The 25,582-nt window shown below is 39.3% G+C and overlaps 1 protein-coding gene and 1 pseudogene across 13 annotated transcripts in view; both read right to left on the reverse strand.

The window, feature by feature from the left end:
* PIP4K (phosphatidylinositol 5-phosphate 4-kinase) overlaps positions 1-25,582 on the reverse strand; it is a 1,849,876-nt gene that overhangs the window by 1,170,482 nt on the left and 653,812 nt on the right. The window lies entirely within an intron of this gene.
* On the reverse strand, positions 1,344-25,346 carry LOC137234700 (tRNA (cytosine(38)-C(5))-methyltransferase-like; annotated as a pseudogene).

Below are 25,582 nucleotides of genomic sequence, written 5' to 3' on the forward strand. Positions count from 1 at the left end.
AGGATACCAGAACCCTAACGCAGATCCTCTATCTGCCACCGAATACCTACGCACTCGGCCACCGGCGCGAGGCCAACATAATTTAGCAAAATTCATCCCAACACCTACAATCGTGAACCAAAAATTCACAACCCAACCAGCAAAGCGGAACGTTATTTCCAAACCCAGCTTACAGACAGGCCTGTTGGAAATTTAAGGAATTCTGCCTCTATTGGCAACTACAACAGCAACACCAGCGATCCCACCACCGATGCTGAATCAACAGCATCCAAAGTCGTGGATTCCTGAAGCTGGGGGGCATTCCGTTGCCCAGGTTGTAATACTCATACCAATAAATTTTAATTCGTTAAAGTTTCCAGTCAACCTTTTTCCTTTTGGAAAAGTTTGCTCAAAAAATATTTAAATATCAAACCCCAACATGATTAAAACCCGTTCACAGTTAAAAGCAGTTTCTGTTTGAAAATTCAGGTATCGTCGTCAAAATGTGACTATGTCTGAACCATTGTACAATTAAGATCTAATTGTTGTAGCGTAATATTTGACTGCGTCCACCGTCATCATATTGCGAACATATTTCAATCGCTTAGGGTGATATATTTGAGTCATTTTTAAATATGACTACCATGCATTGGTTTACAAATAAGATACTAGATACATAATAAATAATCTTTATCATCCGAGAACTTCAAAAGTGATGCCACTTTGTGGTTTTCAGCTTTTGATCCTAAAAAGGATTCATATTTGATTATCTCTTTGGTTCTATTTTATGATAACTCATTATTTGGGCAGAAGGAGTAATCACATTGTATTGATATATGGGGAAATTCAAAATTTAAGCACCTACATGCTGAGTGGAGGTAGTTCAAGCAACTACGGTTGAAAAGGCGAATCTTGTATGTATCTAAATACAAACGTATATGATTATACATATATACTTATGCGAACAGTATAGGTAAGACTCCATTGGTGACCCCAAGTCCCAGTGTTCGTACGAGGAAACAACAAACACAAAACCGAAATATCCAACGCGCTAAAAAAGTGCGAGGTTGGCCTCTTATAAAAATGGAAATGACACTACGTATAAGGTTGATGATATAAGGCAAGTTTTTATTGCAAGGGACAAGTCAGTGATGACTCCAACGGCGTTCATCTAGAAGAAGCACCGTGTCAAAACAATACAGTCCTAATGACAATGATCACCGCAGGTGTAGCTTATATGGCATGAAGTTGACTGAGAATCTTGAAGACAAAAACAACCCTAATCGTGGTAAAAGGGTAACGCCAATATCGCTGCCTTGAGTTCTCGTTAGATATATCAACCAAAGTTGAATTTTGTCTTTTTTACTCACCCTCATCTTCGCCACAGTATATCAGTGGTATGACCTCCTCTCATCACCAGGATGCTGCAACCGTTGCAGCAGCAGCCGCTGCCACCGTGGCTGATAGATATTTCCACAATCAAAATATTGAATAACCAATAAAACCAGCCGCACTGCTTCATTAACCTAAATGAAACGAAATATTCAAAGGAGAATCTAGCGTCATATGGCAATATGCAATAACTTACTTGTAGCCAATGCTTTTGCTGCATCTCTGTCCCTTCATCGATCCTGCCATGGGAATTTCCTTCCTCCTCCCTATCTTGCAATTTTTTCACCTCTACCAAATGCTATCAATTTCTGATTTTAGTAAATGTGTATAAACGGAGCCGGTACCTTCGCTATAGTGAGTATAGACTTTAGTAAACCCTGTGTTGTCTTTAATGACAAATTTACGATATCCTTCAACCACACACTCTTGCTCATTATTTAAATAATGATCCTGAGACACGACCATTTCCGGTTCTAATAAATCACTAATAGGTAGTTCCTCCCCTTCCCTTATTTACGCTCTTCTGGTATTTCTTGTAAAATATGTGCAACACTGAGACAAAAGTCCCATTTACGTGCTAAATAATAATAACGATGCCTAACATTGGGTATGAACAATTGTGTTGGACTGAGAATGAATTCTCGCCAGTAAAGACCACCCAAGTGTAGAACTTTAATGAAAGATTCATGCGCCAACGACGTCTCAGAGCCCTTTACATTTTCCATAAGCACGTAGTCAATGCTGGTGCAGTGTGGTAAGATGTTGCAAATGTGATGCAGTGCATCGGAACGCTTATCCGCAACACCCAAACGGCTTCCCACCCTCGTATGCGGTTGGCAGGGTGGCGACATCAGTATTATATTTACATTCATGTTCTCTCTTTTTTATGTGCCGCCAGACTTTGTACATTGTCGTTGCATACTGAAGTTGCTGGAAGGTTGTGTTCATATACGGCACTGGCATGTGCGGTGATGTCCATGGCAGCGACTACTGTGCCTTCAACATCAGATGAACTTAATGCAAAATACCGATGCCATTGAAGAGTTCCAACACGCGTGGGCCCAGTCCCAGAGATAATCGCACTACTATTGTTTATTATGCCCCGCTGTGTCTCCAGCAACTCTTTGAGTATTTGTCGTACACAATATTTAGATCATGCGCCGTATCGTTATAGTCAACGCTCAGGGTTTATTATTTTTCATATTCCCCTACGATCCCATTCATTGGTGGTACACCATCTTTACGAAAAATGGAAACAGGTAATCAAGCCGGTCTTGCAACTATAACACTAGAGGCCTCACACTTACAGCGACACCTTAATAAGTCCTAGTATTTTTGAAATTCTTTCGAACCACCATCCGCAATAACAAGTATACTAATTGCCTTGGAAATTTCGCGTACGAAATCTGGATGTGCGTGTACTGCTCCAGCTGCAATGCCAGTACTAGCAAAGCATGCACTAAACGAATCGCTACCCCCCTACCAAATTTCATCGAGAAGGCCTTTGGGCAACCCATACTAACATCTAGGCATGCAATGTCGTGCTCGACTAACTTTCCCATGCTCAAGGCACGTTCCGCAGCGCTGGTACCCAAATACAGTGCGACCTGTTGGCGTTCAATTGAACCGATACGAAATACAATTGTACCCCCACTCCGATCTAAAAGGTCCGCAATGCCTAAAGCGAGCTTAACACGCCGTGTGAAATCGTACTGACAGAATATGTAAAACGACCACCAACCAATGAAAGTGGCACCGCCGCCAATAGATAATACCAAGGGCTATCCCGACAAAAAGTTTGAAATTGCGCCACTATCGCTGTAATAGCATAATACAATGCGAAACCACTATACGCTGTAATCAGCAATGGCTTCCGTCCAAAATGACACGCCCAAGTGCCTATAAAACACAACAAAAAGCAGGCACTGAACTTTCGATGAGCGAGGATGTCATGAAAATTTTAGCAGCATATGGCTGACTAATAGTTTCTATAGTCTTAAGATAATCGCTGGCAGTTTTAGTACCCAATAGACCGGGCAATCCGTTTCGTTGAAAAAAAAAAAAAAAAATGGTTGTGCATGTTTGATACATTATTTGTTTTTTTTTCCAACCGTTTCTGGCAACTTAAACGAGAATTGCAAAATGAATACCGTGTCGTGTCCCGTCACCGATCCAGACACAGATGACACTGCGGAACGTGGTATTTCTTTAGTCATATCGTATGCGTCACTACCGCTGACACTTCCGGTTCTATTGTATTTTCGACCACGTAGGTTTTTGGCTAAAGGTGTGCTAGGTTCGTTTGGTCCTAGTTCCATTTTCCACCCGAAAATATTTCACATCCTCTAGCTGAGCTTTTTTGACTCAATTCTAGTTCCCCCGGATATACCATGTCAGCGCCGAATTCGAGGCCCAACAGACACTTTGGTAATGGCCCAACGGTATGATCCAACCAACATCAAAAACCTGGAAAGATAAGAAAAAACAAAAAAATCCATTAACAAATGCATAAATGGGCATCGCAAACAAGGTGACAACTGACGGCGCGGCCGACGCCGCAGTTGGAGCACCCCTTTTTTTGATGCCGGTAACCTAGAAAATAAAAAAAAAAAGGAAGGAGGAACGACACATAAACACCCATCTGCTCCATCTCCTGGATCTCCGCCGCATGCACCTGAAAAATAAAAGTAATATTAATTAATAATCTGCAATAAAAATTCTTTTACAAAAAGAATATATATTAAACCCAACTTACCATTTTTTTTCTCCTCAATTTTCCATGCGCCGTACTCCAAGCGCCGTAGTAAAAAGAATTGAAAGAACGGGAATAAATCATTCGATTTCTTTACCGCTTCTTTCAATTCATTGGAATTCTACATTCTATACACGGGTGTGTATGAATGTTCATTTGTTTTGTCTTCTGCCGTTGGCATATTTGTAACCAACGTATGTACATATGTATGTATGTATGCCTACTTGGTTCGGCATATCATATTAGTGCTGCATCAAGTGGCGCACACTGGTACCGAACACCCGCAAAAGGAACAAAATCGGGATCGGCTTTTTTGACCCGGGCAGTCCCAAAAAATACTTACACACAAAAAAAATAAAGGCGAACACCTCCTTACAAATTAACTGCTCGCATCTACAAACAAACAAAAAAAAAGAGGACCAAAAAAAAAAAAAAAAAAATTTATTTTTTCTTTTTGATTTTTTTTGCCGTCGGTACTGCCTGCTTTCTGGCTGGGGGGCAGGACTTGTTGTTTTTCAACAACAAACATCACAAACAGTCATTATAAGGGCTCGGTACAAAAGCAATCCGGGTCCCGAAATAAAAGAATCCCGACACGACAAAATCCCGAAATGGAAAAAAGTCAACTGTTTCTACCGGCCTAGTGTGCTACTGCCCCAGTGACCTAGTTTTTTTTTCAAGGGCAAGCAAGTACATATATGTATATATCTATATATTCGCACACCACAAATTCACCATACCAGCTGTCAGCTAACCAAGAAATACACGACAGGGTTGCATGCAATCTCAGAATGGTACATGCAGATAGAACGCGTCGTGGAGAACGCATCGCCAATCTGCATGCAAGCGCCGGCAGTTGGTACACTTTCGAGTTTAATTACGATTTTCGTCATGAGCTGTCGCACAAAATTAAATGCATACCTTCGTCAGCCTCTACGCTTCGTTTTAAACTCGGTTTATTCATATATTTTAACGTCCGTTTGTTAATAAAACACCACGCGTATCACGGAAACAAGTAATCTTGCGCGGGTGGCTTGGAATCACGTCCGCTCCAACCTCCCACACACCGCAATCTTGCTGGTTTTTGATGAAATACATAAGCTGCTCGAAATCACAGCACTAACTACTTTGCAAAAAACGCTCTCGTCACTCCACGTCATTTCACTAGTCATTTTACGGTGATAGGTTATATTAGTAGTCACATTTGCATGGGCGTGGGTAGGTTTTGTGACCAGGTTTTGTAGGGTAATAATATAATACACAACTGACGAAATATATGCGCTGCAGCGAAAACGCGCATCACCCAACCAACCTCACGGCCACTCGCCCTGGCACATCCATAAAATGCCACAGTCGCCCTGAGAGCGACACGACACGTTATACGCTGGAACGGAGACCTCGGCCTCTTCGTCCAGCCCAGAAAAACCTCAAAACCTTCGAGTCTGGAACGGAGACCTCTGCCTCTTCGTCCAACCAACAAAAAAAAACGCAAATCTGGAATGGAGACCTCGGCCTCTCCATCCGGAACGACAAAAAAAAAACCAAACAATAACAAAAAATGGTGCCACTCTGGAACGGAGACCTCGGCCTCTTCGTCCAGCCTTACTGGCCATCGACAATACAAATGTTACATTCTGAATTTCTATATTTAAGAATTATGTCTAATTCAATGGCAAGAAATATTCACTTCACTGTTCATAACCGCTAATTCTTTCATCTTAGCTCAGGTGGCAGGCTAAGCAAGTCGGAAAGGATTTCCGGCCATTTTGCATCGCAGACGAACTCCTCATTTAGATTAAGTTTAGTGTGTAAGTCTTATAATAATTTTTCTCGTTTCAGCGGAGGTCATTGGCGGAAAACGATGTTGCGTATCGCAAGGGGGGCCGGCATGTTTAGGCAGGATGCCTAACTTTTCCGCATCTGATTGCGACCCCCCCAATGCAACTCTGCAAATCGATACTCGATACTCGAATTAATTTATAACCACCCACACCATCACCCTCATGCATGTGCATGCATGTACATGCACGTGTATGTGTGCTTTTAGTCAGCACTCATGCATATGCATGTCGGGGTTGATGTGTGGGTGCCTTTCCCCTCCAAAACGGAGGATTTTGCGGGTCAACGGTTGTAGCTTGCTATACAACCGGCCTCTTTGATTTCAACAGCCAACCAGAACGCATCTGCCGCCAACGATCTCTGCCGTTTATCAAAGGTAATATTAATTCCTGTATATTTAATACCTACCAATAAATATAACAGCTTTATTATAACGAGAAATCTCGTCTTCTCCTATTTATTTTCAAACACACCCATTCTTTGAGATCGACCCCGGTGCGCCCACCTCTCCAGGATTAGACGCACAGCGGCCGAACACTTCCGGAAAGATCGAGACTCCGTGAAAACTGGTCAAATTAAAGTGGGTGGAGTGTTGATTGCAGTTTACAGAAACCTGCATTCATCAAGGTTTCAACTTCTACATCATGATTCATTACTTGATCAGCTGTGCGTCTGTATTTCCAGTTCCTCTAGCTCAACTTTCATATGTTGCTCGTACATACCGCCGAACAGTGGTGATTCCTTATACTCATCTCATGTCGAGAACATCGTCAATCTATGCGAAAGCCACCCTGATGCGAGTTTTTGCATACATGGAGATTTCAATCTGCCTAATATTGTTTGAACAGGCTTTCAATGTAATGGTATTCTAACTCCTACGAATGTCACGCGTTCTTATGAAATCAACCTTATAGATAATATTTTAAGTTGCAATTTGATTCAAATCAATAATTTATTTAATACTCTTTCGAGGTTGCTTGATCTTGTGTTTGTCGATGAGAATTAAATATTTGATCTTTCTGAGAGTACTCTTCCTCCATCCGATAGATATCACTTACCGCTTGTCATTCAATTAAATATCGTTGCTGCTATCCCTATGCTGACGCCATTGGATAACTCGCCTTTTAACTTTCGACTTACTGACTTCAGTGAGTTGAACAATGTCTTACTTGCACTTAACTGGGCAAATATATTTCTCTCTAATGACGTCGGCATGTGTTATGATCTTTTCTTATCGAAGTTGTCTGAGATATTTCATAGTACAGTGCCTCGTTTTAGGCCTAGGTTACATAAATTACCTTGGTATAACATAACTCTTAAGAGGTTGAAAAACAAGCGTAACAAATTCAATAAATTATATAAGGCAAATAGGGAAAACATTTCCCTTAAGGAACAGTACTTTAATAGTGTGCGGCAGTTTAATGTTCTCGACAAATTTCTTTATAATCGCTACATGCGTAGGCTCGAAGATGAGCTTAAAGAAAATCCAATAGCCTTTTGGAACTTTATCTGCTCCAAACGTGGTTCAACGATTATTCCGATCTGTATGACCTTTAATGGGGTAAGCTCCCAGTTGCTAACTGAAACAGTTGAGCTTTTTGCGGAATTCTTTAAATCTAACTTTGAAGATGCCAATGTAGGTTTGGCTGGCTCTCATTCGCGCTCGGGACTTTGTGATCAGATAGATTTTGGCTCCCTCATTATCTCCGAGGATGGCGTTCGCAATGCTATGCTTTCCCTTAAACCCTCGCTAAGTTGTGACACTGATGGCCTTTGCGCCTTTGTACTGAAGCACTGTAGTTTAACTTTCTGCGCCCCCATTTGCCATATCTTCAATTTATTTCTGTCCTCTGGATCTTTTGTCGATAGATGGAACAGGAGCTCAATGTGTCCTATTTTTAAATCCGGTAATAAAAATGTCAACTCTAACTATTGGCCTATTGCCAAACTCACAGTATGCTCAAAGCTTTTCGAAAAAATCATAAAGGAGAAGTTGTTTTTTATCATTAAAAGGGTGATTGACCCGCGTCAACATGGGTTTGTTGCTGGTCGCTCTACTGTTACTAATCTAGGGTCGTTTTCTGATTTCTGTATCTCTGCATTTAAGGATGGCTGCCAGGTTGATGCCATATATACTGACTTCTCAAAGGCTTTTGATAAAGTTTCACATCAAATCTTACTATCTAAACTTGAGTATATTGGATTTCATTCTGTATTCTTATCTTGGTTAAAATCGTATCTGTCGAACCGGTCTCTTTGTGTTGAAATCGAGGGCTACAAGTCCCTCCCTTTTAATGCAACGTCCGGAGCTCCTCATGGTAGCATTCTCGGGCCTTTGTTGTTTGTGCTTTTTATAAATGATATTGGGTCCTGTTTTTTTCGTCCTCTTCCCTTCTATATGCAGATGATTTAAAGTTATTTCATAGAGTTAATGGCGAGTCGGATTCCCAACTCCTACAAAATGACCTAAATAATATTATCCAATGGTTTAATGCCAATAATCTCTTCCTCAATGTGAATAAATGTTTTCACATGTCTTTTACTAAATCATCTAACTTACATTCCACCCTCTACGAAATCGCAGGTGCTCCACTGGTTTCGGTTACTGAATTTATTGAATTAGGTGTTGTTTTTGATTCCTCTTTCTCTTTTGTCAATCATATCTCTTATATGCTTCCCAAGGCTTACAGAAACCTTGCCTTTCTTCGTAGATATGCAAAAGACTTTAAGGATCCTTATACAAGGAAGGCTCTTTATACCTCTCTCGTTCGTTCAAAACTAGAATACCCCTCAATTGTTTGGAATCCTATCTATAGCTGCTGCGCTGCCAGAATTGAAAGGTTCAAAGAAAATTTATTAGTGTTTGTCTATTTTCACTCAACTTTGACGACCCAATTCCATCCTATCACTCGCGCTGCTTACTCATAAATCTCCAACCTCGCGAATTCAGAAGGATAGAACGTCTGCTAATATTCGTCTATGATCTAATAGTTGGCTCTCTTGGTTGCCCAGCTCTCTTAGTGAAAGTGTCATTTAATGTACCTAATCGGAGTCTTCGAACATTTTTTATATTTTACACGCGTGCTTGCAGGGCTAATTGTTGTAATTTTGACCCAATTTTTCGGGCACTAACTGAATTTAATAGACTCTCAGGGAGGTTTTTTATTGATTTTTCTTTGTCGAGAAACATCTTCAAGTCAACTCTGCAAGAGTACCTCTAATCTTAACTTGCAATATTTTTTTGTTTTTTGTTTTCGCTAGTCATGTTACTTACGTTTTTCGTTGTGGTTTTCAGTTGATAATTTGTTTTAAGTTTTTATACTCAGTTGAGCAGAGCTCACAGAGTATATTAACTTTGATTGGATAACGGTTTGTTGTAAAGGTATAAAGGAATCGAGATAGATATAGACTTCCATATATCAAAATCATCAGTATCGAAAAAAAATTTGATTGAGCCATGTCCGTCCGTCCGTCCGTCCGTCCGTCCGTATGTCCGTTAACACGATAACTTGAGTAAATTTGGAGGTATCTTGATGAAATTTGGTATGCAGATTCCTGGGCACTCATCTCAGATCGCTATTTAAAATGAACGATATCGGACTATAACCACGCCCACTTTTTCGATATCGAAAATTTCGAAAAACCGAAAAAATGCGATAATTCATTGCCAAAGGCGGTTAAAGCGATGAAACTTGGTAGATGGGTTGACGTTATGCCGCAGAATAGAAAATTAGTAAGTAAGTAATTGTACAAGAAGGTAATTTAAAAGTTTTGCAAGCTGTAATTTGGCAGTCGTTGAAGATATCATGATGAAATTTGGCAGGAACGTTACTACTATTACTACATATATATGCTAAATAAAAATTAGCAAAATTGGATAAAGAACACGCCCACTTTTTAAAAAAAAATTTTTTTTAATTCAAATTTTAACAAAAAATTTAATATCTTTACTGTATATAAGTAAATTAAGTCAAAATTCAACTCCAGTAATGATATGATGCAACAAAATACAAAAATAAAAGAAAATTTCAAAATGGGCGTGGCTCCGCCCATTTTCATTTAGTTTGTCTAGAATACTTTTAATGCCATAAGTCGAACAAAAATTTACCAATCCTTCTCAAATTTGGTAGGGAATCTTGGCAGGAATACTGTTAGTGGTATTGCATATATAAATAAATTAGCAGTACCCGACAGATGATTTTCTGGATCACCTGGTCCAGATTTTGGTCGATATCGCGAGAACGCCTTCACATATACACCTAAGGGCCACTCGCTTTTAAAACCCTCATTAATACCTTTAATTTGATATCCATATCGTACAAACACATTCTAGAGTCACCCCTGGCCCACCCTAATGGTGATATCTCGAAAAGGCGTCCACCTATAGACCTAATGCCCACTCCCTCTTAAAATGCTTAGTAACACCTTTCGTTTGATACCCATATCGTACAAACATTCTAGAGTCACCCCTGGCCCACCCTAATGGCGATATCTCGAAAAGGCGTCCACCTATAGACCTAATGCCCACTCCCTCTTAAAATGCTCAGTAACACTTTTCGTTTGATACCCATATCGTACAAACATTCTAGAGTCACCCCTAGCCCACCCTAATGGCGATATCTCGAAAAGGCGTCCACCTATAGACCTAATGCCCACTCCCTCTTAAAATGCTCAGTAACACCTTTCATTTGATTCCCATATCGTACAAACACATTCTAGAGTCACCCCTGGTCCACCTTTATGGCGATATCTCGCAACGACGTCCACCTATGGAACTAAGGATGACTCCTTTTCGAAATACTCATTAACAGCTTTCATTTGATACCCATATCATACAAACATATTCTAGAGTCACCCCTGGTCCACCTTTATGGCGATTTCTCGAAAAGGCGTTCACCTATAGAACTAAAGCCCATTCCCTTTTAAAATACTCATTACCACCTTTCATTTGATACCCAAATTGGTAGGGAATCTTGGCAGAAATACTGTTAAGGGTATTGCATATATAAATAAATTAGCAGTACCCGACAGATGATTTTCTGGATCACCTGGTCCACGTTTTGGTCGATATCGCGAGAACGCCTTCACATATACACCTAAGGGCCACTCGCTTTTAAAACCCTCATTAATACCTTTAATTTGATATCCATATCGTACAAACACATTCTAGAGTCACCCCTGGCCCACCCTAATGGTGATATCTCGAAAAGGCGTCCACCTATAGACCTAATGCCCACTCCCTCTTAAAATGCTTAGTAACACCTTTCGTTTGATACCCATATCGTACAAACATTCTAGAGTCACCCCTGGCCCACCCTAATGGCGATATCTCGAAAAGGCGTCCACCTATAGACCTAATGCCCACTCCCTCTTAAAATGCTCAGTAACACCTTTCGCTTGATGCCCATATCGTACAAACATTCTAGAGTCACCCTTGGTCCACCTTTATGGCGATATCTCGAAAAGGCGTCCACCTATAGAACTAAGGATTAAATAAAATAAATGTAAGGCGCGATAACCTCCGAAGAGATCTAAGGCCGAGCTTCTCTTCCAATTTGCATCGTGCTCCTCTTGATTTTTCCCTACAAATTGGCCGGACGGGACCTACATGTTTTATGCCGACTCCGAACGGCATCTGCAAGGCAGATGAGTTTTCACTGAGAGCTTTTCATGGCAGAAATACAATCGGAGCGCTTGCCAGACACTGCCGAGGGGCGACCCCGCTTAGAAAAATTTTCTTCTAATTGAAAAATCTTATTTCTAAAATTTTGATGTTGCTTTGCCCGGGAGTTGAACCCAGGGCATACGGTGTGATAGGCGGAGCACGCTACCATCACACCACGGTGGCCGCGAGAACTAAGGATTACTCCCTTTTAAAATACTCATTACCACCTTTCATTTGATACCCATATCGTACAAACACATTCTAGAGTCACCCCTGGCCCACCCTAATGGCGATATCTCGAAAAGGCGTCCACCTATAGACCTAATGCACACTCCCTCTTAAAATGCTCAGTAACACCTTTCGTTTGATACCCATATCGTACAAACATTCTAGAGTCACCCTTGGTCCACCTTTATGGCGATATCTCGAAAAGGCGTCCACCTATAGAACTAAGGATTACTCCCTTTTAAAATACTCATTACCATCTTTCATTTGATACCCATATCGTACAAACACATTCTAGAGTCACCCCTGGCCCACCCTAATGGCGATATCTCGAAAAGGCGTCCACATATAGACCTAATGCCCACTCCCTCTTAAAATGCTCAGTAACACCTTTCGTTTGATACCGATATCGTACAAACATTCTAGAGTGACCCCTGGCCCACCCTAATGGCGATATCTCGAAAAGGCGTCCACCTATAGACCTAATGCCCACTCCCTCTTAAAATGCTCAGTAACACCTTTCGTTTGATACCCATATCGTACAAACACATTCTAGAGTCACCCCTGGCCCACCCTAATGACGATATCTCGAAAAGGCGTCCACCTATGGACCTCATGCCCACTCCCTCTTAAAATGCTCAGTAACACCTTTCGTTTGATACCCATATCGTACAAACATTCTAGAGTCACCCTGGTCCACCTTTATGGCGATATCTCGAAAAGGCGTCCACCTATAGAACTAAGGATTACTCCCTTTTAAAATACTCATTACCATCTTTCATTTTATACCCATATCATACAAACACATTCTAGAGTCACCCCTGGCCCACCCTAATGGCGACATTTCGAAAAGGCGTCCACCTATAGACCTAATGCCCACTCCCTCTTAAAATGCTCAGTAACACTTTTCGTTTGATACCCATATCGTACAAACACATTCTAGAGACACCCCTGGTCCACCTTTATGGCGATATCTCGAAACGGCGTCCACCTATGGAACTAAGGATCACTCCTTTTCAAAATACTCATTAACAGCTTTCATTTGATACCCATATCGTACAAACATATTCTAGAGTCACCCCTGGTCCACCTTTATGGCGATTTCTCGAAAAGGCGTTCACCTATAGAACTAAAGCCCATTCCCTTTTAAAATACTCATTACCACCTTTCATTTGATACCCATATCGTACAAACACATTCTAGAGTCACCCTGGTCCACCTTAATGGCGATATCTCGAAAAGGCGTCCACCGATAGACCTAAGGCCCACTCCCTCTTAAAATGCTCAGTAACACCTTTCATTTGATACCCATATCGTACAAACAAATTCTAGAATCAGCCCTGGTCCACCTTTATGGCGATATCCCTAAATGGCGTCCATCCATAGAACTATGGCCTACTCTCTCTTAAAATACTCTTTAATACCTTCCATTTGATACACATGTCATACAACCACATTCCAGGGTTACCCTAGGTTCATTTTCCTACATGGTGATTTTCCTTATTTTGTCTCCATAGCTCTCAACTGAGTATGTAATGTTCGGTTACACCCGAACTTAGCCTTCCTTACTTGTTTAATTTACTTTTGTATTCTATTCTGTAAGATTATTCTAATCATAGACTGAATAAATTATACATTATACATTATAATTCTTACACTAATTACTCATAAACTCATATAAACTTTATTATTTAAGTACACTTAAATAATCAGGTTATCAGCTCATTTAGTTATTTTTATACTTAGCGTGCTTTGCACACAGAGTATATTAACTTTGATTGGATAACGGTTGGTTATACAGGTATATAGGAATCGAGATAGATATAGACTTCCATATATCAAAATCATCAGTGTCGGAAAAAAATTTGATTGAGACATCCGTCCGTCCGTCTGTCCGTTAACACGATAACTTGAGTAAAGATTGAGATATCTTCACCAAATTTGGTACACGAGCTCTTCTGGACCCAGAATAGATTGGTATTGAAAATGAGCGAAATCGATGATAACCACGCCCACTTTTTATATATATAACATTTTGGAAAACACACAAAATCTGATTTTTTAGTAAATAATACCCCTAGAATGTTGAAATTTGACGTGTGGACTGATATTGCGACACTTGATAAAAATTTGAAAACAGTTTTAAAAGGGGCGTGGCACCGCCCACTTGTAATAAAATCAATTTTATAAATATCATTAATCATAAATCAAAAACCGTTAAACCTATCGTAACAAAATTCGGCAGAGAGGTTATTAACGAAATCGGTTAAGGACCACGCCCACTTTTATATAAAAGATTTTTAAAAGGGTCGTGGACGAATAAAATAAGCTATATCTTTGCAAAAAATAGCTTTATATCAATGGTATTTCATTTCCCAAGTAGATTTATAACAATAAATAGGAAAAACTTCAAATTTTAAAAAATGGGCGTGGCACCACCCCTTTTATGACTAAGCAATTTTCTGTGTTTCGGGAGCCATAACTCGAAGGAAAATTAACGGATCGTAACAAAATTGAGTACATATATTTTCCTTATAGCAGGAAATATTTCTAGAAAAAATGGACGAGATCGGTTAAAGATCACGCCCACATTTTATATAAAAGATTTTTAAAAGGGTCGTAGACGAAAATAATAAGCTATATCTTAGCGAAAGAGAGCTTTGAATCAATATAATTTTATTTTTTAAAATTGAACTATAACATTAAATTGGAAAACACTAAAATTTTTGAAAATGTGTGTGGCACCGCCCCTTTTATGACTAAGCAGTTTTCTATGTTTCGAGAGCCATAACTCGCAGAAAAATTAACATATCGTAATGAAACTGTGTACACATATTTTTCTTATATATATTTCTGGTAAAAATGGACTGGATCGCTTAAAGACCACGGCAACTTAGATACAAAACAAGTTTAAAAGGGTCGTAGAGTGGAATAATACGCTATAACATAGCAAAAATTGTTTTGAATCAGTGATATTTCACTTATCAAGTTTTACTGTAAGAGGAAATGGAAAGGCATTTTTCTTTTAAATGGGCGGTGCTACGTGTTATGTAGAAAAGTAATTTATCAGAAGTGAAATGTACAATTGAAGATCACGCTGATCAGGGCCGTAGAGAGAAAATCCGGGCCCGGGACTAATCAATTTACGGGCCCCTATAAAAAATACACTAATACATTTGTTTAACTTGATTAATGACGTCTCATTCATGAATCATTATTGATGGATTACATCAAAAAAAATGTTTGCCACATCAACTAAATGATTTTTGGACTAAGACTAAAATTAACACAGAATAGTTACTCTTTATACTATTTTATTGTAACGTAGAAATAAAACATATTGTTTCAAATAATCATTTCTAAGTATTTGGTAACATTTTAATACATTTCTGATAAATTTAATGATGATTATATATTTTAATTATTCAATATAGAAAGTTGGGATATCAAAGAGTGGCTTTACTTGCTTTTTTCGCTGCAAAATTTGTATAATAATATCAAAATTTAACTGTCTTGACAAACGAATTCAACACAAAGCGTGGCAAGTCCTGAAACTTGCTCTTGAGATGAACACGATCTATGAAAGTTTTTGATTCTTGAAAGGACGATAAAGGAACGTTCTGCACTAGCTACAGTGACAGGTATAGTGCAAAAGATACGTAAAGCAACAAAAATTTTGGAGAAAATCATATACAGATTTTGAACATATTGTAACGAATTTAGTGCAAACTCCTCTTATTTGCAACTTTCTGCTAACGTTGGAATCACTAAACTGTTGAATAAATAACTCCACTATTCAATAATGCAAAATGGCCTTTATTAAGATACTTCACAATAACACTTATATTGCTCGCCAGAGAGCGCCTTAAATCAAACTGATTGTCGTGCCTCTACTGTTGCTGCCTTTTATACTGTCTGGTTTCATCGTTGCATATTTCTAGGCTTTTCTATTCTAGAATTTACTAGTTAGTTATCAGCTATGAAATTACCAGCTATAACTACGTTTATAGCTTCTCATATGCGCGTGTATATGTGAGTCAGACTTGCACAAATTATAGCCTTCTTTTGTGAGCATCTCAGATAAGATATATGCATGTGTTTGTGCGTCTCTTCTCTGCTGCTCGTATGGATATATGGGTAGACATAATGATTGATTTAATGGTGCGCATACAAGTCACTGCTTAGCATCGGCTTAGAGATGATAGTATCCCTTAGTGTTGCTAATATTCGTCACACTGCCCTCCACCTAAGTCTGATCAAATCTCTCGATGTAAACGCTGCCAGCCTTTCCAAACGAACCACTTTCATTTTGGTTCATGGTTTGGCAATGGTTTGTATGCGGTACACTACATCGTTGATCCGTTTTACAACTTTGTATTGGCCATCCCAATTACACTGCAATTTCGGGAACAAACCTTTTTTCGTTGTGGGTTGTATAACAGCACCAAATCTCCTTCATAAAACCCTTCCGAATTAATTGCTTTATCATATCTGCTTTCATCTTTTCCCTCATAATCTTTGCTCGTTGCCTTACCAGATCGTGTATCTCTCTCAGCTCTTCTTCCAAGACACCAGTGGATTTCTTGACATTTCTCTCCGCATCGGCATCTGTCCCATACTTCAAATCAGCTGGCAGTCGAAGGTCATTGGCAAAAATTACCTTTGCGGGAGTTTGGCCCGTTGTCTCATGTACTGCCGATCGGTAAGCCATCAAGAACACTGACATGTTTGTATCCACTCTTTATGGTACTTCTCTACTACTTTCCTTAAATGCTCCTCCAATGTTCTATTGAAACGTTCCACCATACCATCGGACTGAGGAAGCAATGCAGTTGTCCGTGTTTTTCGAATGCCCAACTTCTTACACATTTCTTGGAACACAGCTGATCCAAAATTCCGGCCTTGGTCAGAATGTAACTCCATTGGTACACCATACCTTGCAACCCAATCGTTTGTAACCACTTCTGCCACTGTTTCCGCTTCTTGGTTTGAGATTGGGTATACCTCTGGCCATTTGCTGAAATAATCCATAACCACCAGTACGTATTTGTTTCCGCGGTTGCTAGTAGGAAATGGACCTGCGACATCCATGGCGATCCTTTCAAATGGTGCTCCTGAGATATACAGCTTCATCTGGCCATGACTTCATGTTTTGGGCCCTTTCACTCTGTTGCAAGCCTCGCAGTTGGCAATCCACTCGGTGGCCGACTGACGGCAACCAGCCCAATAGAATCTCTGCTTAATTTTCTCGAGCGTCTTCGTGATTCCAAGATGACCTCCACTTGGACCATTATGCAGATCGCTGAGCACGTCAGGAGGAATCCTCTTTTTGGGAACAACTATCAGTTTCTTCTTGCATTGACCATCCTCACTCTCTCATACTCGATGAAGGCAACCGGATATCAATTCTAAACTATTCCACTGTGCCCAATATGACTTCGCAATGGGACTCTCTGCTGACATCTCCTCTCTGTTTGGTCTTTCGTTTCGTTCGAGCCCTTGCATAGCACGTGACAGATCTGTATCTTCTAGCTGACACTTTCTTAGTTGTTCCTTGTCCCATTCATCCGTACACGTTATAGTCATTAGCCGGACATCCATAATGTCGTCTTTAGCCTGGGCCCTTAAACAGTGCTTGCATTCAAAGCTACATGGTCTTCGTGACATTGCATCAGCATTTCCATGGGTACTATCTTTTCGATGCTCAATGGAAAAGTCATAGCTTTGTAGTCGCTCGATCCACCGTGCCACTTGTCCTTCCGGATTACGGAACTGCAGAAGCCATTTCAACGCTACGTAATCTGTCCTGACGCGGAATCGCTGGCCGTAGAGGTATTTGTGAAAATGTTTAATGCCAACAGCTCTCTCCGTGTAACGCAATAGTTCCTCTCTGGTTTTCCAATCTAGAATAAATGTTGCCCCTGGAATCGGATATGCCAACATTTTGGCAGTGCACAAACGCTCCTTCAATGTTTGGAAAGCCACTTCTTGCTCCTCCTTCCATTCAAAAGCTTTATTTTTTCTTGTAAGCTCGTGGAGGATATGGGCTGCGCTGGAAAAGTTTGGTACAAATCGGCGGTAATATGTGCACAGCCCAAGAAAACTTCTTAATTCATGCAAGTTCTGTGGTCTTGGCCAATCCTTTACTGCCTTTATCTTTTCATTCGCTGTACAGATACCTTCTGTCGTTACCTTGTGACCCAAATAATTTACTAAACAGCGAACACTTTTTGGGACGTAGTTTCAGACCAGCGCCAGCTATTCTCTGGAAAACTTCCTCCAAGTTCTTAAGATGTTCATCAAAATTCTTGCCCAATACGATGCTGTCGTCCAGGTACACAAAGCATGTTTTGCAATGTAGTCTTTTCAGTACCTGGGCCATGAGTCCCTCAAAAGTAGCTGGTGCATTACAACAAGATCCAAAAGGCATCACTATAAATTGCCAAAGACCATCACCGACACTGAAGGCCGTTTTCTCTTTATCTTCCTCCTTCACCTCAACTTGCCAGTAGCCGCTTTTCAAGTCCAGTGTGGAAAACCATTTCGTACCAGATAGCGAGGCCAGATTATCGCCAATTCTTGGCAATGGGTAGCTAGCTATCCTTTTTCGTGACGTCGCACTATGGAAAATCGTAGAACAACTGATTAAAAATGGTTTTTTCGATGTCGCTACTGGCATGCTTTTTTATTTAACTTAATAGTTTAAGGACCAAACTAGACTATAACATCGAATAATTATACATATTATATGAAATGATTGTTTAACAATATTCACAAACTTTAAGGTTTGGTGGACGTGCATGTTAAGCCCATTCCCTTCATCACTTTCAAATTGGGTTTAATGTTATACGTTACAGGAAAAGGTATGATGTATTATATATTTCTGGAAACCCCGTTTTTTGAAGAATATGAAACAACTAATATGTTTTCAATATTATGTTTATGTTTACCTTACAATAATTTCAAAATAAAATATGGTGAAAAAAAGTTTTTTTAAAGTTCATCGAGACTTTTGACAGTTGCCCACGTTTACCCATGCTTTACATTTTATGTTGATTTATAGCCTAACTATCCACAAACGCCTATAAATCTTATAAAATAAAGTCGCTAAATACCATGTATGCACATAACTTTACACAGAATGCTCCGATTTTAAAACGGTTTTTTGCATTTGAAAGCTTAGCTACGCGAGATGGCACAGTTCATATAATTTGAAGGTATATATTATAGGGGCGTGGCAAATTGCCAAAATGTAGTAAAAAATCATAAAATTTTTGTTTACACAGCTTTAACTCATAAACGGATGGATGGATTTAAAAAATTCTACTTTTCGGTAATACTTTGAATTATTTACCTTCGATCTGCATCAAAAAAAATACTTGATTCCTTTCTTATATCAGCCAAATTATTTAAACAAAAGTAACACTTTTATCAAAAAATGTGTATGTGTGTTTGTTCGCTGTGAACTGCCCGCGATAATTGCTTTTGAGTGAGGCTTGATGCGACACATACATACGTAGCATTCGTTGCGTTATTTAACTTCGGGCGTATGTTTATAGGTATGTATGGATGTACATCACAACATAGTATAAAACAAAGCCGCTTTTTCTGTCCCTATGTCCCTTTGAATGCTTAAACCTTTAAAAATACGCAACGGATTTTGATGCGCTTTTTTTTAATATATAAAGAGTGATTGAAGAGTAAGTAACGGATGAACATATTTGGCTGAAAAATGGTGGAGGGGTAGCTTAGAACCAGGAGACAGACATAGGCTAATTTTTATCCCGTTCTGGATAGGGTCTTAAGATCAAAACGTGGACCTGGGTAATCCAGGGATATGTTTGTACAATATGGGTATCGAATGTAAGCTGTTTATGAGTACTTTGATACGGGGTATTTTTCGTACCCGCGGGTAACTAGGGTCTCAAGATATAAGCGAAAACGTGGACGCGGGTACCCCTAGAATGTGTTTATAGCATATGGATAACCAATGAAAGCTGTTGATGAGTGCTTTAGTACAGGGTAGTTTTCATACCTATTGGTGACTGGGGTCTCGAGATTGAGGCCAAAACGTGGACCCGGGTTCACCTAGTAAGTGTTTATATAATATGGATAACAAATGAAAGCTGTTTATGAGTGCTTTAGTACAGGGTAGTTTTCATACCTATTTGTGAAGAGTCTCGAGATATAGGCCAAAACGTGCATCAGGGTAACACTAAGATGTGTTTTTACATTATGGGTATCAAATTGAAGCTGTTGATGAGTGCTTTAGTACAGAGTAATTTTTATACCGCTGGGTGACTAGGGTCTCAAGATATGGGCAAAACCTGGACCCAGATACCCCTAGAATGTGTGTGTAATATGGATATCAAATGAAAGTTGTTGATGAGAACTTTAAAGTAATTTTCATTGTGATATTCGATTTAGTTGCATTAACCTGGCAAAACTGATAAATGTGCATGCGAAGCCGAAATAAAGACACGAATTAATACCCACATACCTATTTACATACGTCCTATTCGATTTGCCTGGCAATAAGGGATGAAGAAGAATGGGAAAAACTTTAGAGAAGAGAAAAGAGAGACCGAGAAGGAGCCTGAGAAAGAGAGAGAGTGAGACGAAAATAGAGATAGATGAAGCGAAAATACGGAGGGAGGAATGAATAAAAGGATTAAGAGAAATTTAGGAGGGGGGATAGAGTTAGACGGAAAAATTTATTAAAATGTATGGAGATAGACCAAATTTAGGGCAGAACAACGTCTGACGTGTCTGCTAGTAATCAAAAAAAGAAAAAACTGCCGAAAATTGCGATTTTCGGAGTAATTATTAAAAATGTGATGAAAGTCAGAAAACGGAAAACCACTCGCTATCTATTGGGGTTTTAAATGTTGCTGTGTACATCAATAGTTTGCGGTAAGTTTTGTAATTTTTCATTGATATTAGGAAGTTTATCTCTTTTGCACTTATGTTGCGTGTGAAAATATTAATAAACAAGTTGCACACCAGAGAACAGCGCTGAATGATTCTTCTTTCTTCTCAATAAAAATCCCAGTTTTCTCGAGTGACCGCGAGGGTTAAATACAGCTTTAAACAATAAAAAAAGTAAAGCATTATCTTTTCAAACATCATAACAAAAACACTAAATGCAGATTTACTTAAAGTTTTCAATTTCAGTGGGCGGAATTATATTATTACTATGTAAAATACCTATTTTTTATCAATAAAAATTCCAGCTCTCCCGTGTGATATTGAGCGTTGAATCCTATTTTAAACAATAAAGAAGTAAAGCATTAAGTGCAGTTTTGCATAATATACCTACAATCCGAAACTTTGTTGACGGAGTACTTATGAACGTACACCTTAGGTAGGAAACTAACGAGGTTAAAAGCGATTAAAACGGAATTTCAAAAATACCCTTTCTTTCAGCGCACTACCCTCATATTTCATATTAGTATATAAACAGAACAAAATATTAGTGAATTAACAGAAGTAATTGCTACGAATACAAATAACTACGTGTTTTGTTGTCCCTTCAAAATGTCTACTTTCAAGTGTTTTAAACGTGAAATAATACTTTCGTATACCGAAGGAGGAAAATCATTGGAGGCATTATCAACAGTTTTAAAAGAAAATTATCATGTATCTGAAGACAACTTATGTTTCACCCTCAGTGATTTTCAAAGACATATTTTTCATACTTTTAATAAACGATGGGCAGAAGCTTCACGGAAAAAGTATAAATTTTTAATGAAAAACAGTAATTCGTTAGAATCAGAATATTCAGTAACCATACCGAAATCTGAAGACGTTACAACCGACTCCACACCATCTACTTCTTCTGGAAAATGTGAGAGACAGTGCGTATCTTATCAAGATTTGTCAGAATCCAGTAAAAGAAGGAAAAATACAATGCTACTTAATTAATATGGATTTGAACACGTCTATAATGCATATCTTCAAGGGTTAGGTTCGATAGGAGAAGGAACAGAAGCTAAACTTGTGGAGACATTAAGGTCTGCTGACAGTAAAAATAAGACCTCATTCTCGAGTCTCATAGAAGAAGATGCAAGGCAGACAAAAATGTTTACGGATGAAGAAGCGTTGAGCGTATTTATTGACTTGGATTTAGCGAAAGCACAATATTTGTACTACGGGACAAATGAACGATTTATTAATATGGGCTGTCCACTTTACACGCCTGGATTCATTGTATGGAAATGATTTTACATATTTCCTATAATCTGTCTTTCCAAACATGGTGAGCCACAAGCGAAGAAAAGAAACGACTAAAGCAAGAGAAGAAAACATGGTACAAAGGCGTTTCCGTGAACAGCTAGGATTGACCATCGACAATACTAATGACGGTAGTACTTCCAGAAGAATTTTTCACAATGCATGCTGCTCTGCTGAAATTACAGGAGTAGCCATAAATTTGATTAAACGACTTTACATAATTCTGCAATCTCTTTCAATGATAAATGCTGAAAAATTTGGCAGTTATGCTATGGAGACTGCCAAGATATATGTGAGCAATTATTAATAACACTACATGCCATCTTCAAATTTTGATTCATGTAGAAATTTTCATAAAGCATTTTGCAGTACTTCCTATTGGTCAACTTTCGGAAGTTGCACAAGAATCCCTTTATAAGGATTATAAAAAATTTCGTTTACATCATACTAGAAAATGACCAAAATCCGCTACAAACGAGGACGTATTTCATACTCTTCTTTATACTTCAGATCCTTACGTAACCAGCATTAGAAAACTGTATACTAAAAACGTGAAGGAACTTGATGAAGACATCTTAGATCTTTTGAAAGTGAACGAATTAATTTTAGATCCCGAAGTTCATCAGGTATAAATAACATAATAAAGATATGTATATGTACAATAACAATAGTAAACATTACAATTAATTAATTAATCTGTGTTCAATTTCCATCACCATTTTTTTATGTTCCTATTATTTAAATTGACTTGTGTTTTGATGTACTATTTGATATTTGGTTTTGTAGGCAAACAATAATTAATTAGATTAGATGAGCTGAAAGGCCGCGGTTAATGAATAAAACTTCCTTTTGGTTTCAGCTCAGCTCAACTAATCTAATTAATTTGCAACACTCAAAGCTACTAAATTTTATCAAAATGAGGCAAACAATAATGGTATTCATTGATAAAAAATAAATAGTGGATATTTTTAATAATTTTGAATTTATTTTATCTTTTAAGGTATGGTTTTAAATTAAGGTATAATAAATTACATTCCATTTGAAGCCATATACCCTATTATATATATGTGCAAAATTTTAGAACATAATATTGAGAAATAAAAAAGTTATTGATTTTTAGTCAGAAACAGGCCTTTATTTTCCATAGTGCGTCGTTCAACTTGCAGTAGTTCACGCAAAACCTCATTTTCCCATCCTTCTTCTTCACAAGTACCACCGGTGAGCTCCGTGGACTAGCTGATGGTTCGATGACGCCGCTGTCGCTCATTTCTTGTACGATTTGACTCACAACTTCCCGCTTCGCCAGTGGAACACTGCGAGGAGCTTGACGTATCGGCCTCGCGTCGCCAGTGTCAATTTGATGTTTCACAACATTGGTGCGGCCTGGTTTGGAAGCATCCTGGTCAAATATGTTTGCGTACTTTAGGAGCAGTTGCTTTGCCTTACTCTGATACTTTTGATCTAGCCCCTCCGTCCATGCCGTGATGTCATTTGAAAGATCAGTCTTGCTAGTTGAAACGTGTTCCTGGAGCTGTTCACAGTTATAGCTATTTCAGCCTCTTGGCATCTTCCCAATATAGCTCCTTTTGTCAGTTTGAGTGGTGACTTGAACTCATTGAGTACTCTTACTGGAATATGTCCATCTTGTTTTGCCATAGCCAGGGTTTTTCCTACAAGTATGTTCGGTGTTGATTTGTTTGCTGCCTCGACAACCCACAATTTCTTTGTCCCACAATCTCCATCAACCTTTGCCTAGATGACTGCTTCGGATTTTGGTGGTATTTACTGACTCTCTTCCACCAGCACTCGTTTACTGCTGTAGCTTCTCTCGTAGCCGAAATTAAGTGGCACATCCATGTTCTTGTATCACATCTTCTTGCTTTGCATATCGATCTTAATGCCTTGGTCGATTAAGAAGTCCACTCCAATTATTATTTCATCAACAATCTCTGCCACTATAAAATTGTGTAGTACCGTGGCATTCCCAATTGCTACTTCACATGCTAATTCTCCAATTACCTGGGTGTCCTCTCCCGTGGCTGTACGTAATCTTCCTCCAAGCAATGGTTTTATCTTCTTGTTGACTAAATCTGATCGAATAATGGAATGAGATGCACCCGTAGCTGCAGTCAGTAAACGTTCCTTTCCATCCACGTGTCCTCCGACAGTAAGATTGTTTGACCTACTTCCAATTGGCGCGATAGAGATTATGTGGCATTCAATTGAGGGAGCCAGCAGTCGCCCCTTGCGGCTGACCCGCTTTAGTTTAACGATTGAGTGGATTTGGAGATTTGCTCATCTGCTGCAGCTCTTCGTTTACGGCCACCCACATTGTTGGAACTGTTAGGGTTGGTACTGCAATAACGTGTAATGTGCCCTGGCTTTCCACATTTATAGCATTTGACGGCGCCATCGTTTTTCTGCTGCGTTCCTTTTAATGCTTCCAAAATTGTGTCTACTTCCACGCGATGAGATTTGTACGCTGGCTTACACAAAAGTGAGGCTGTTTCCTGAGTCAGTGTCGTTTCAGCAAATGTTGGTTTTGGATTCGCGTATGTAGCTCGTTTCGTTTCCACATCTCGTATGCCATTAATGAAGCTCTGGATTTTTACCCTCTCAGTGTATTCCACGGGTGCGTCCGCATTTGCTAGATAGGCCATCTTTTCTACATCCGACGCAAACTCCTGCAAAGTCTCTTTCACTTTAGTAGCGATTTTGCAACTTAATTTGATATATCTGTTTCCTATGTTCGCTTCCATACCGTCGTTCTACAGCAGCCATCAATGCTTCATAACTGTTACGTTCGTACTCTGGGATGGTCTGTAAGATCTCAGCAGCTGGTCCTTTTAAAGCCACGAACAATGCAGCAACTTTATCTTCGGCATTCCAGTTGTTCGCTGCTGACGTCTTCTCAAATTGGAGGTAGAATACCTGGAAAGGAACAGAACCATCAAATGTTGGGGATTTTACCTTCAGAGTAGACGTTGAAGTGATTGTACAGTTCAGTTGTAACTCCTGAATCCGATCTTTCAAAGCATCCATCTCGGCCTCCATTTCATCTTGTCTTTCACCAAAAACCTCCAGCTGCGATGAGAATTTTGTTTCCTGTGCCTCTAGCTGCGGGGATATGCGATCCCCTAGTGCTTTCAACTGCTCAGCCAACTGAGATGTCATACATTTCTTCTGTTCTTCCAGTTGTGATGCCATATGTCTTTCCTGGGCTTCAATCTTGGGTGTTATGCGTGTCTCCTGTTCTTCCATCGTGGATGTTATACGGTTCTCCTGGGATTCTAGTTGAGATGCCATATATGTCTTCTGTTCTTCCAGTTGAGATGAAATTTGCGACTACATTAATGTTACTGTCGATGTTTGTGCAGATATTGCTGATAATATTATGTTCAAGTCTGTGCTCGCAACTGTCTGCGATGTTTCATTTTTCTCTAAAATTTTTGTTGTCTCTCACCATCATGAGGAAAGACATACTCTTCCACGTTAAT

The sequence above is a fragment of the Eurosta solidaginis genome, chromosome X (genome assembly GCF_040869045.1).
Source record: "Eurosta solidaginis isolate ZX-2024a chromosome X, ASM4086904v1, whole genome shotgun sequence".
Lineage (NCBI taxonomy): Eukaryota > Metazoa > Arthropoda > Insecta > Diptera > Tephritidae > Eurosta > Eurosta solidaginis.